The 13,521-nt window shown below is 28.7% G+C and overlaps 2 protein-coding genes across 3 annotated transcripts in view; one reads left to right on the plus strand and one right to left on the minus strand.

Annotated features, from left to right (window-relative positions):
- Nucleotides 1–13,521, minus strand: part of LOC132930169 (uncharacterized) — a 134,130-nt gene that overhangs the window by 64,975 nt on the left and 55,634 nt on the right. The gene's annotated exons all lie outside the window — the stretch shown is intronic.
- The window catches only part of LOC132930172 (uncharacterized), a 101,767-nt gene that overhangs the window by 34,763 nt on the left and 53,483 nt on the right, over nucleotides 1–13,521 (plus strand). The window contains exon 1 of one of the 2 annotated variants that reach the window (XM_060995887.1): nucleotides 237–652. The exons of the other annotated variant lie outside the window; for it this stretch is intronic. The gene's annotated coding sequence lies outside the window, so the exon portion shown is untranslated. Of the gene's footprint in view, nucleotides 1–236; nucleotides 653–13,521 lie in introns of those variants that run through there. 2 annotated transcript variants of the gene reach the window in all.

Below are 13,521 nucleotides of genomic sequence, written 5' to 3' on the forward strand. Positions count from 1 at the left end.
CATACCGTTTTGACAGTGGTTGTGGTTGTTTGCCAAAAAAATAATAATAATAATAATAAATAAATAAAGGGCGAAAAACAAAGGGAAAAGGTACAATTTAACCAGCTGTAAAGAAGAAGGAGCGTAGAAAAAAAGAATACGAAGAAGAAGAAAAAAGGCGTACTACTACTACCGGGTGTCCGAATCGCATAATAATTACAGATTTCGCCACCAGTACCGCATTGGCTACGGCGTCGCGTTACTCATTCATAGTGTGCGTTCGCGCTGTAACACGGAAAGTTCTGAATGTGCGCGCTGGACAAATATAAATAGTAAAATATAAATAAAAATATGTGCGATTCATTAGAATTTTTTTATCAAGTACACGCTACTAAATAAATAATACAAATCTGATAAATTTTTAAAATCTATTCCATTACATTTTTTTTTTTATTATTATTATTGTTATTTTTGATAAAAATAAAAATATGATTCATTAGCGTTCGCATCACAGCGACTCGAACGCGTCGAAATTACCAAACAAACAAATATTTAATATGTAACTGTATTTTCTATTCATAAATGCGTCCTATTCGATTGCGTCAATCGGATAACATCTACTTACAAGGCAAATGGCGGTGGGCCGAACAAACTAGACTGGAATTTCCAAAATGTGAGTACATAAAGACAGAACTAATTTTGAATGAAATAATAATTGTTAATTATAATAACTAAAAACGAATTTAGGGGTTTAGGGTTAACGGATGAATAGCTACTCTTAACTATGGTTATTGTTTAACCGTAGGTATATATTGTTTAATATTTACCATACAGTACGGAACAATAAAAATAATGTTACCATTTCTCTTACAAATTATAATGTAGTAAGCACTATAAATTATAATGTATAATAATGTCGAAAACGATGTAATTAGACCGATACGCGGTGGTTTAGTTAACAATATTTTTTTCGTTTAAATGTATTATATTTGATACCTGTAATACCTGTCACATATAATTTATAATAATTTATAACACTAGTAACTAGATATTATTACTGTCAATTTGTCGATTATACATTCACACAGATGACTTTTAGTGACTGTCATAACTTTTACATTAATAACTAATGAGAAACTATGACTGATAGTATATAACTTATAAGACATGATAAGATGAAATTAGTAATGCGAACATTGTGTCAAGATTTACCCGTGTAAGAATAATTATGGTAAATACGTCCGGTCATAATATGTATTAGCATAACATTATGACAGAATTATTAAAACAGTATACATAATACTACGTAAAGTCGTTAGGGTGCGGAAGTTAGCATTTGCATGTAGTTACCGAATGGACCAAAACAAAAAAAAAAAAAACAAAAAAAATAGCTAGGTTTTCAGCTACACGTTATTATACAGACTAAAAAAAATTAATATAACATTTTATTTTCTATACTTCGTAATTTTGTTTGGGCGCATACAGCGTATATATTCTTTAAACCAATACTCTATATGTGTAAGCTGTGCGTATAGGTGGCTTAAAAATTCATATTATTATTTGGTACTCTCTTCATAAATATTTTAAAATGCTATAAATTATAATCTTAACTTTACGATTACAGAAACTTCTCGGCGAATAGAGAGAATAAGTTATTTTATTTGTATTTAAAATTATGTTAATATTTAAAAATGAAAACTTTCGGCTCTTATATATTATTAAATTAAATTAATATTAAAACAACTGTAAAAAATAATCTTAAAGTATATTTAATAGCCAATGAATTAAACGATACGCTTAGATACAAAATAGTCATACTTGTTAGAACCCATTATAAGATCGTCATCATCATCACTATCATAATTTCTATCGTCTCTATAGGTAAGATTAATTAAGCGTCAACAATAATTAGGCTTTTTGCGAATGAACACTGTCACTTAAATTTATGGTCAAGCTCACCAAGACATTAACAACGGTGCCAATTTAACTCGAGTAAAGTTTTAACGAGACTAACAACAACAAAAAAAGGGGGGATGTAAACGAATCTGTAATTTTCAATTTTGTTATACAATATCATCATCACACCTTCAGGCGAGATTTTATGGCCACTGTTTTACACAGTTATAAAAGACTTTTTTTTCAATTATTGAAATCAATTACCACTTAAACTAAAGTATCGCGAAATAAAATAATAACGTCTGACTTGATTTAGCATGGTTTCGATATTCTCATAAAAAACATGTCGGCGTGTGCTATTAATCTTGAACAACAAAAACGCATACGCTAACATAAAAACAACTGTATACGGGTAGTATAATATACGTTATACAATCAATTCAACAGAATAATAATATGCCTATTGAACGTTTGCCGAGGAGTTGAAATTGGTAGGTACGAAAAAAAAATGCACTGTAAATATACGTTCACGTGAGCAGATTTATCATGTACCGTATTAGAATAATAAGAATAATAATAATAAAACGTATGCGCGTGTCAATAATTCAAGTTTGAAAACATTAATTTACGCTCTGCGATCACACGAAAAAAAACGGTGTATTGTAATTTTGTAATATACAATGTGAACCTTCTGCAAAAAATGTTTTTGCAGTTTTTTTAAAGTTAGCGATTTTTATTTATAGATACGTACATATAATAATAATAATAATAATAATAATAATACATATACAATATAGGTATAATACTATAGCTACTGTAAAGGTCACACCAGCACCGCCGCCGCTGCCTTCGTCGTCGTCGTTGTCGTCGATAGCGTCCGTACACGGTCGAGAGTTACGAATTTAACGTAAAATGAATGAAACGTTTTTCTCTTCGCTGACCTTTCGGAAACTGCGCATACGAACGATACGCGTATAATATAATATACTTATTACGAGACATAAGTGTGCGGCCACTACTAAACTATTGCCTCCCACGATGATCACTTTAACGAGGATGACTCGACAATGTCCGAGTTTTGGGAATAATCTAGTCCACCATAAATTGAAAATCAACCGGTAACATAAAATTGACCAACTTTTACCATTACCGTATCAGGTATACATTACATGCAGCTGCAGCCAAGCAATTATCGTTGTTCGTTAAACGAAATAATCACTATAGCTGATAGTCGTTTTATATTTTGAAGTCTGAGCGGTGCGATGTATTGGCTTTATAACAGTAAGGTTAGTTTTTTTATTTTGTGTCTGACGTCACCTTTAGGAACATTAAAAATACGACTTTGTGAATATTTCCGGTAGCTAATTAGATCTAGTATGTGATTTGGGAGGTTAAAAGTAAAAAATTCATAAAACTTTAAAAAATGATCAGGACAATTATTATTCAAAATTGAATCTCCGTAGGAACTATTAACTGTTACCAACTGTTACCTAACTATTTGTACGTGATAAGCTATCACTGATAACATTTTTTTGTCTAAGTCAAAATGACTGAAATTTTAGTATATCGTTGCTCTTGAGTTATTTTTATTTAAATAAAAATAAAATTAGTGTAAGTTCTCAAATTTTCACTACATTTTATATTCTTATATACCTATGATAACTATAATTTCACTTCAAATAATCTGAAATTCTTTGTTTAACTCAAAATATATCAATAGTAAAAACCAAAATATTCCATTATTACTATAAAATTATAATTTCCTGTTCGCAACGAAAAGTTTCAGACTAGAAGATAACCAGAAGTATTTAAATTTAAGCTATTTATATGCTGTTAAAATTTCATAAGTTTTTTAGTGTTTTTTTATAATATAAATAATTATTTTACATTTTTTTCTCGGTAAAAAAACTCGGAAATAAATTCATAACGTAAGGATTCCTTTTTATAGTATCTCATTAAAAAATATCAAAATAATTCGAATCCGGACCATTTGGATTAGGATTTTTCACAATGCAAACGATAATTTATATTATCTCTCCCCCTGTCCATTTTAACTATTTAACTCTCTACGATGATATTTTACGACTATATAGCGCACTTCTATTCTCGTCTACCCCTCGCGTACATATATAATACATGTATACGTTTATTTACGTGTCCATACGTTCAGGTAATCCTTATCGATTTCGTACCATTCCGCCGTTGACGTCGCGTACGTACTCCCACGCGCCGCGTTTGCTCTAGCGTCATACGGTCGGTAAAAAAAAAAAATCATTCCACGACTCCCCGCGATCTATAGTGGTGTCTCGTCGTCGACGGCTGTCCGGATCGTATGTTTCTGTCCCAGTGCGCGATTACTCGCGAAAACGGCGAACGTATCGATATTTCGACGATTCGCCGATATTATATATTATTATTCGTTTTTCCGTCTACGCGGCACGAACAACGGTCTCGACTGCGTGCGTTATACCCATAATATTAATATACCTATAATACAATGATATACTATAATATCATCAATATATCACATGATATTATTATTATCGTGTCGATTACACTTCCCGTCCGCCGAAGTCCAATGCCACAAAAATACGTCGATTCGATGTCCCGCGGTACGAATAGTTGCTTATCATATATTATAATATGGTACACTCGTATAGACGCGGAGACACGGGGGTATTGTATTTATATTTCTGTGTTATATACATATAATATATTGGCCACGCGTATATATTTTTAGGCAATCGGTGCGGCTACAATAATATCGCAGTGTTCGTCCGTGACCGCTGCACACGCACGAATACGATAAAAATATGCTTTTTTACAGAGACGGGTTAGGTCCTTACCGCGTCGGCGATGGCAATGCGAACTCATTGAACACACGCGATAAGGACAATACTCGATTGCCCGTTGACGGCCACAGTGGCGTTGTCGAACATAATGATATCGTAAGATCAAAACCAATCTGCACTACATTGTCCAAGTCTAACCATATCGTTAAGTCCATATAATTAAACTTAAATTGTGTTATTATACACTTGGTTTTTATGCTCCGTTAATGGTTTTGACAACCTGAGTATAAAAGCTGACTGTCTACAAAGAAATGGAAAATAAAACTTAATATTGTTTCTATTTTCTCCATCAATCATTGTATGCGTTTTGCTTGGGCACATTGATTGAGGGTATAGTAATCGAGGGCCGGACTTATAAAATAAACTTAGTTAAAATTTAACTTGTGTACTTCTATGAGTCCGCCCCGACAAAAATATCAATTTTTTATAATAATTTTAAGATTGGGATATTGAATAATTTTGACAATTAACGTGTTATCAATTAGGCTCTTGCTGATTTGATATACCTAAATAATAAATAAATCCCCTTTTTTGACATAAAACCAAAATTTAATCGTGAATGTTTGATTGAAATTATCTTATAATAATTTATAGTATTTATAAGCCTGAATTAAATTGGTATTTAGTATATAATTATCGTAATTTGGGTAAGCACTAAGCCACCTATACGGTGCTAAACATATCTTTAAGTTGACCGTCAGGTAATTAAAATTTATTGATATAAAATATCAAATCTTATTGAATTTGTATAAAATGTAATAAGAATAATTTAATTAATTTAATCTCGTATAATATGTGGTTATGTGTTTTGGAGTTTTAAAACCTAAATACCTTATTATAAAACACCGTATTTTAAAATGATTATAAGTTGTGTTCAGTAAACCAGAAAATGGTCAAAATTTAGATCAAAACTCGCCCACTTAAATTGCTTTACTGTAAGTTTATGGCGTTTGTGCTATTTTTCGTGATTATCTTATCTCAAATATCCCAATAGTAATGAAATATTTGGAAGATGATTCGCTAAAGTACAACGTGTGATAAATTTCCAATAAATTAAAGTTCTGTTCGAAACAATAATGATTATAAGTTTCTTTTATCAACCCAAAAATTGTTTTGTAAGGAAAATGCGAGCAGTATTGTAAATCCATTACAATATTTCCTTTGCAACAATCAATATAAAGCAAATTTGATTTACATGTTATTATGTATTCTTTTGAATTATGATTTTCAGTCAACTTGACACGTAAAAGCGTTATCTAAATGATTATTTTTATTATATTTATTAAGTATTATTTTAAGCTAACCTATAGTGCATTCGATTAATATAAATTATTATAATTAAGTTGAGTTGTTATATTATATATTTTGTAGTTGTGATATACTTAAAAATTATTGCTTGTAAACTTATTAGAGATAAGGGCTCAGTCACCTTTCAAAGATAGTTGAAAACTACTTTGTATATACATATTTTATAAGTCAACCTTATTTAATGCAACTTGTTTTCTCTTTGTTACATAGAAAATAAAAGCACATATCTTTAGAATTCATTAGCATAAATTGTAGCGTTCATCAACTCAAAATTGGAGTTCATGTTAAATATATAAATATTCTTATGAAGATTTTTAAACTTTAAGTATCATCATAATCAAGTTAAATTGTCTGATGATTTAATTAAGTAGTCACGTATGCTATTTTAGTCATTAACTTGAACAAACGCTAATGGTAATCTCTTAGACAGACAACAACAAAAATAGTAAACAAATTAATAAAAAGAAGCTAAGCAATAAAACATAAGAAAAATCCCTAACCAAACACAATTTATATAACTTTAATATAAAGTTCTAGTTTTCTTCATTGTACTTAAAAAAAAAATTTAAAACAACTATTTATAAAAATAGTCAAACTGGTTTATTGCCATAAAATAAATATGTACGTAAGTTTCATAGTAGTAAAAGTCCACAGAGAATACCAACACTTTGTTTCCACTTCATCGAACGTCGAGAAACTATCCTTTACTCCCCGGGGAAGATAAACGACTAATCGAAGATTACACCAGTTTTTCTTTCGATTCAACCGGATATCCGGGGGGAGTAAAACAGAAATTGTAAGTCATTGCACGTCAATTCTAACCATGCCGATATGAAATAACGCTACTACTACATTGACGGGCAAATGAAAAAAATATTATCGACGTGAAGCAATTATTGTTGTATAATAAAATAGTCGAAGAGACAATAATTTCCCAGCGGAATGCAGGCTTACGGGACAATAATATAAGTTATTAATAATAATGAGAATTTGAATGGAATAAAATAATATTGGCTTCTCCCAACTCCATTCATAATCAAACCATATGATGTGAACGCGCGCGCTCACGCAGTGCACATACTCCACATCTGCACGACAAAGTCCATAATAAACAACCCTCTACTCCGTTGATTTTGTAAAGAAAAGATAAAAGCGAAAAAGCCCTAAAGCACTGAAAAATAAACGGAGACCTGGCCGATCGCTACGTCGTCGACAGCATATACTGTTTGTTTAACGTGCAGCCATATGGTTTTCGGATCGTTCGCTTCCCACGGGTCCGCCGCCGAGCTTTATTGTGATTAGATATTTTTGAACATGTTACTCGGATAAAATATGACAGAAGGATATCGTTGAATAACAAAACTTAAAAAAATATACACCTATATCTGGTACTGCGAACCAAAATTTTTTTTTAAGAAACGTTGCGATTAACCCCATGAGCTTGGTAACAACAGTGCTCGAATTGGAAAAAAAATTGAGGACGAACGTTGGTTTTAATTCAGAAAACACCGTTCCATAGCAGATAAATTGTAAAATAACCAGTTGTGGACTTCGTCCCCCACACCCTCTGCACATATAGTAAGGTACTATAAGTTAGTATTTTTCCTCGCTTAATTAAATGAAAAGGGACGCTGACATCTATGAAAATATGAAAGCGAACCCCGTCCGCCTACGCCCCCCTCCCAATCCGAGCACCGGGTAACAACTATTGAAATAAATATTATCTTATTTTAAAAATTATGTATAAAAAATAAAAATAAACTATTTTTTTAAAAGGTATAATATTATTGGTTTTGATTCATACCTAACGATTACTATTTTGTACTAGATAAGTTCGCCTTAAATATAGTGGTATTTTTGAAAAGTTCATAATGTACCAATAATTTGTTAGTTATTCACAAAAAAAACTTCAAATGTTTTCACTGATTTTTTAACTTACAATAGGTATTTATTTGTATATTAAGGTGGTTAGGTTAGGTATAAGGCATAAATACACGCAAATAACATATATTGATGTAAATATATATTATAATGTTAGTTAGGTTTATAAAATGAAAAAGGAAAACATACTTTATTACCATCATTAGGAGTACTGAGCAAATACTGTGCTATAGTATTACATTCAACATGTATTTGTGAAAAAAGTACCTTCCTTTATAGTTTATTATGATGTGCCGCTCATAAAATTATAATTAACATTATAACAATGGCTATTGTCAATATCATCTGGATGCTTCTCATTATGACATATAAATTATTTACTTTTCATCGAGAATCATCTAATAATAAATTTGAAATTATCCTGTCAATATCGACATTTGACATTAACCAATTATTACAGTCAATAAGCAAAATATTTCTTTCAATTTGGACGTCTGAAGTTCACTCAATTTAATGTTGCTTATGTTTACTTGTTAAGCTTACCTACTAATTTATAGATATAATTCACTCACGCATAACATGAACTACTTTAATAAATAAAACATCAAGAATAAAAAATGAATCTTGGAACAATAAAAAACATATACACATTTTTGTTTTGTTATAAAATATATATCGTAAATTATCGTGTCATTCACAATTAAAATTAAGTCAATAATGCTACCTAATCGTGCATACCTAAGTGAATATATTTCCCATTTTGGTAAGAACAATTAAAAAAAAAAAATTTGTTAACTCAATGTTTTTAATAAAATTCATAAGTAAAATATTATTTCCGAAAAATACTTCTATGTAATCCATCAAAATTAAACTTTACAAATGTAAATATAATATACATGACATGTATATATTATCTTAAATAAAAGTAAATGTATTTTTCACGATTATATAATTGTATATTATGTATTATATAATCCATGGACAATTTTAACATCATCACATTGTTTCTAAAAATAATTAAGATTTGAATAATTTATAAAACACATTTCTTCGAGTTTTAATTTATTATATTACATACTACACTATTACATCTGAAACAACACATCTGATTAAACCACATCACGTAGTTGAAAAATTCCAGTTGCATAGTGTCTTTCTGGTGAAATGAGTTTGTTTAAAGCCTAATAGTTTACAGGATAAACAAACTTATCCTTTTTGAAATATTCAAGCCAATCCCATAGGCTCACCAGTATCACACTTTTGACCTGTACTCGTATACTAAAATTATTATTTTGAAACAATTTACAAATAATAATGTTATTTGAGTGAAAATAAATCTTAGCCTTACTTCCATGAGCACTAATTATAGGTATAACACCGCTATAAAAATGCGATTTAACATATTTTTAGTAACCCATTTACAATTAGTACTCTTGAGCAAATGATTATTTTTCTGAGCAATTTAACTCGCTCCAACCAATTAAAGTCTCAGGCAGTTAATGAACGTATAAGGGTGTTAGAAGTACTACCAGCCACATTCAGTAAAAATAAAATAAAAACATTATTATTACACCTTCACAACAATCGCATACAAAATAAAACGCTTTATTGTAGACGAAGTTTAAACGTGCTTACTTAAAATTAACAATACACCCAAAAAATTATAATTTTTTTTTAGTAAAATATAATTTTAATGGTATAATGATCTTTATTTTAGTTAATAATAATTCTTTTTTTATTTTTCATCATACGATCTAACACTCAAGTTCAGTTAAAAAAACCATTTGGTTTTATGCAGAAAATAAATGCGAATATACATTTTTATTACATTATTATTATTATTATTATTAAATCATTGATATTTGTATAACAATTATTTCTTAATTTTATAATATTCATAAAAAAATGAATACCTAAAAAATATATTCAAATACTTCAAATGGTAAATAAAAATTCATTTTTAAATAATATCCTGTGATAACAATACACTTTTTATTATTTTAAATAGTCAAATATGTTGTTTTGAATTTTATTTCCACATTTTTATTATTTATTTTTTATATTATATTTACAAAATAACATAAGCATCAAATTGCATTATCCAAGAATCAGTCAATGTGTATTTTACAGTTTTATTTAATTTTTATGTACACGTTTTTTACGGCGATAAATAACATTGTACAAGAAAAATTAAGACATTACTTTTTAAACAATTTTCCCGTTATTTTATGAGATTAAACTTATTATACAAATATGTTATTATAAAAGTATTCAAATGACTGTATATTTGAAACTTATTCGATTAAATTGTTGTTCCAATTGTAAAAAAAAATTATTTGAATACACTTTTATTCGAATAAATGCATATTCTAATAATTTTCTTGATACGATTTCCCAACTTTACTGTTAGAACTAGACATACATTTATTTCTTAATCCTCAAAACATACTAAGTAAAAAAACTTATTCATATAAGCAGGATAAATGGTCAAATAATAAATGTATACCAAATACCTATTGTGTAATATATTTTAGTATAATGATTTTCAATACCACTCTCGATAAGATGATAAATATTTTTTAATATTTTATTCAAGCAAATATTAAAGATATTTATTATAATTATTTATATTTTGTACATTATAATATGTTTAAACAATCATGAATGTTAAAATTATTAATATTAAATACGGTATTATGTTACTTATCATCGTTCAAACTTCTTATATTCGTAAGTCGGTATAGGCCAACAATAGTAAAAAAAAAAATAAAAATAATACTATCTTGGGAAATGTCGTTACCCATGTCAACACATTTTACTGACCTACTTTTATGTTTCAAAACTTCTTATATTTTAAAAAATATTTTAAGAACCTACAGTTTAAATATTTTCTACCAAACTCGTGAAATAGGTTAAAAATTAAATGTGATAAATTATAATATAAACTTCAACGTGCACAAGGAGTTTAACTAATTCATCACAAATCACGTTCCGTGGAACAAAATTTTTCAAAAGTGTGATATGTAGCTAGGTAGCCTAGGTATGCTATATTATATTAAACGAGTCAATTTCATGATATACCTGCGAATAAAATTTAACGAACCGAGAAATTAATTAATATGATCATTTACCTTTAGTACTTATAAATGAACAATGTACAGTATGTATAATGTATTGTACGAGTTAATTTTTTTTCTTCTCCCCAGACAAGTATAAAAACCTCTACAGGGTCTCGGCGCTATTACTAAAGCTTCCACGCGCACGTTTAAAGGTTTCACTATTAAAACGCCAATGTCCGTGCCAAAGTAATTCAATGCCCGGGGGATAACGAGGGGCGATAAAATGGTTTGACCATGTCATTATTTCGACCTGAATAATAAATTCGTGTAGATGTTAAGTCATATTAGAAAATGCTTGTTCAGAGTATCAGGACACTGGCGGTACTAAACAATTTTTGGACACGCGAAAACAACGAAGGAACAATAAATAAATTATTACTGTGCCCGTCTCTAGGGCATCTTGTTCAAGCTACTTATATCTTTCAAAGTTTGTTTGGCTCCTATGGATTTTCACAATTTGTCGATTAACAGAGCCAGCGAAACGGATTTAAATGAGTTCACCTTTGGAACTACAAAATCCCGTTACCGGAACCGGAAACGGAACAAATGTCAGATGAAAATTAAGAACATGAATTATTAAAATAACCATGAGTATAATAACAATTGTTGTAATAATGGTAGTTGAATATAATATGTATAGTATTTTTCAAATGCTTCATAATTTTTCTATATTAAACGATAAGACGAATAGTTTCTATACCCGAATCAAACAAATCCAATAAATGAACACTATTAAACGGATATTCATTTTCTGTTTTTTGAGTCGAAAAATAGTACATACAAGTGTTGCGCCCTCTAATAATATTCGATGTATTTAAATATATAAATTGTATTTTTATGTTATTCCAGTTGGCGCCTTTAGTTTGCTTTGTTGTACAATGTTTAATAATAAAACCTAAATACAAAAAGGAAAGTATTACATGTGTCAAGAAAATAAAATTACTTTTGTTGAAACAAAAAAAATTCTATGTTTGGCATAGTTCTAAAAAGGTTATGCCAAAACCATAAATACAAATAATAAACGCTTTTAACTTTTCCTATAGAGAAACTTTATACAAATGTTGGTAGTAGGTGGTGTATTTCCAAAAGAAAAATAAACAAATAATTTTTTCATCTATTTAACACAATATACTATACAATTCTGAATTCTATAATAATATTATAACATAAGACTTTTAAAAGTTATTTATAAATGTACATAATAAATATGATTTTGATACATATCTGAAACAATAACATACATTGTTATTTTAAAACATACGATAATAATTAGACACCATTCCAAATTTACAAATAAGAAATATTCTTGTAGTAGTCAGCGTCTTACATAGAGAAGATAAATTAAAAGCGAAAAATTGACTTGGATGAATTTTATGAATGGATTTTTTGTTAAAATATATTATTTTTAATTTCAAACTAGCTTATGGTTAGTTTGTAAGAAAATTATTATCAACAATCAATAATAGAAACAACTTTGCTACCTACTGCTATAATAGCATAGGTAAAATAGGTACCTAATATTTATTCAGGTCTACTTATATAATAACGACATATCAGAGGAGAATTTTTCTCTTCCCGGTAAGCTAAAACTCAACATACAAAACTGTAAACAACCATCATTACGTAAAAATATGAGACTAAGATAACTGAAGTAAAAATATAATTATGGTTATAAATATGGTTTTTACATTAATTTCTATGATATTATAAGTAAATCAATTGATAAACGATGTTTTTAAATAAACAATATTAATGTTAGTTTACTATTCATCAGAAACCTTAGAAGTGTTTAAAGTGTTTTGAAATTGTTTAAATTATCATCAGTATTTTGATTATTTTTAACCATTCAAGTAAACATTTATAAACTTCATGAGTAAAATCAGGCAGACACACGTCGTCGTAATGATGCAATGTTAATTTCGACAACAATTTAATCTAAATTCTCGTGCACCACGCGCTACTGGACAAAGTTTACATTGTTTCAGCATTGTGCAGAAATGGTCAATAATGTAGGGAATTGTATTGTATTAAAACATATTTTTCACATATTCCAAAATAATTAAACATCGTGCACAACGTTCAAATTTCTTATCTAGTAAAGGCGATTAAAAATAAAACTAATAATATCAAAGACATTTTACTTATTCATATTGTATAATAACATTTTAATACTACAATAGAATTTATCAATTCAGAATATTAATTAATTAAATAATTTATATGATTTGTTTTATAAATATGCACAATAATGATATACCATATACTACCTACCTACCTAAGACTATTTTTCAAAATTGAATGCTCCTGCTCATTTGAATAGAAGTGATAAAATTATTTTTTTCTAGTCGGTCTTTTCATTTTTCTGTCCTTCATAATTTATATGATTCCGAGGTTATTTTCATCTTGTTAGCTGTATGATGCCTAATAAACAAGTGACCACTTTGTTTAAAAAAAATAGTCCCCTCTGGAAATCGTTATATGTATGT

The sequence above is a fragment of the Rhopalosiphum padi genome, chromosome 4 (assembly GCF_020882245.1).
Source record: "Rhopalosiphum padi isolate XX-2018 chromosome 4, ASM2088224v1, whole genome shotgun sequence".
In the NCBI taxonomy this organism is placed as follows: domain Eukaryota; kingdom Metazoa; phylum Arthropoda; class Insecta; order Hemiptera; family Aphididae; genus Rhopalosiphum; species Rhopalosiphum padi.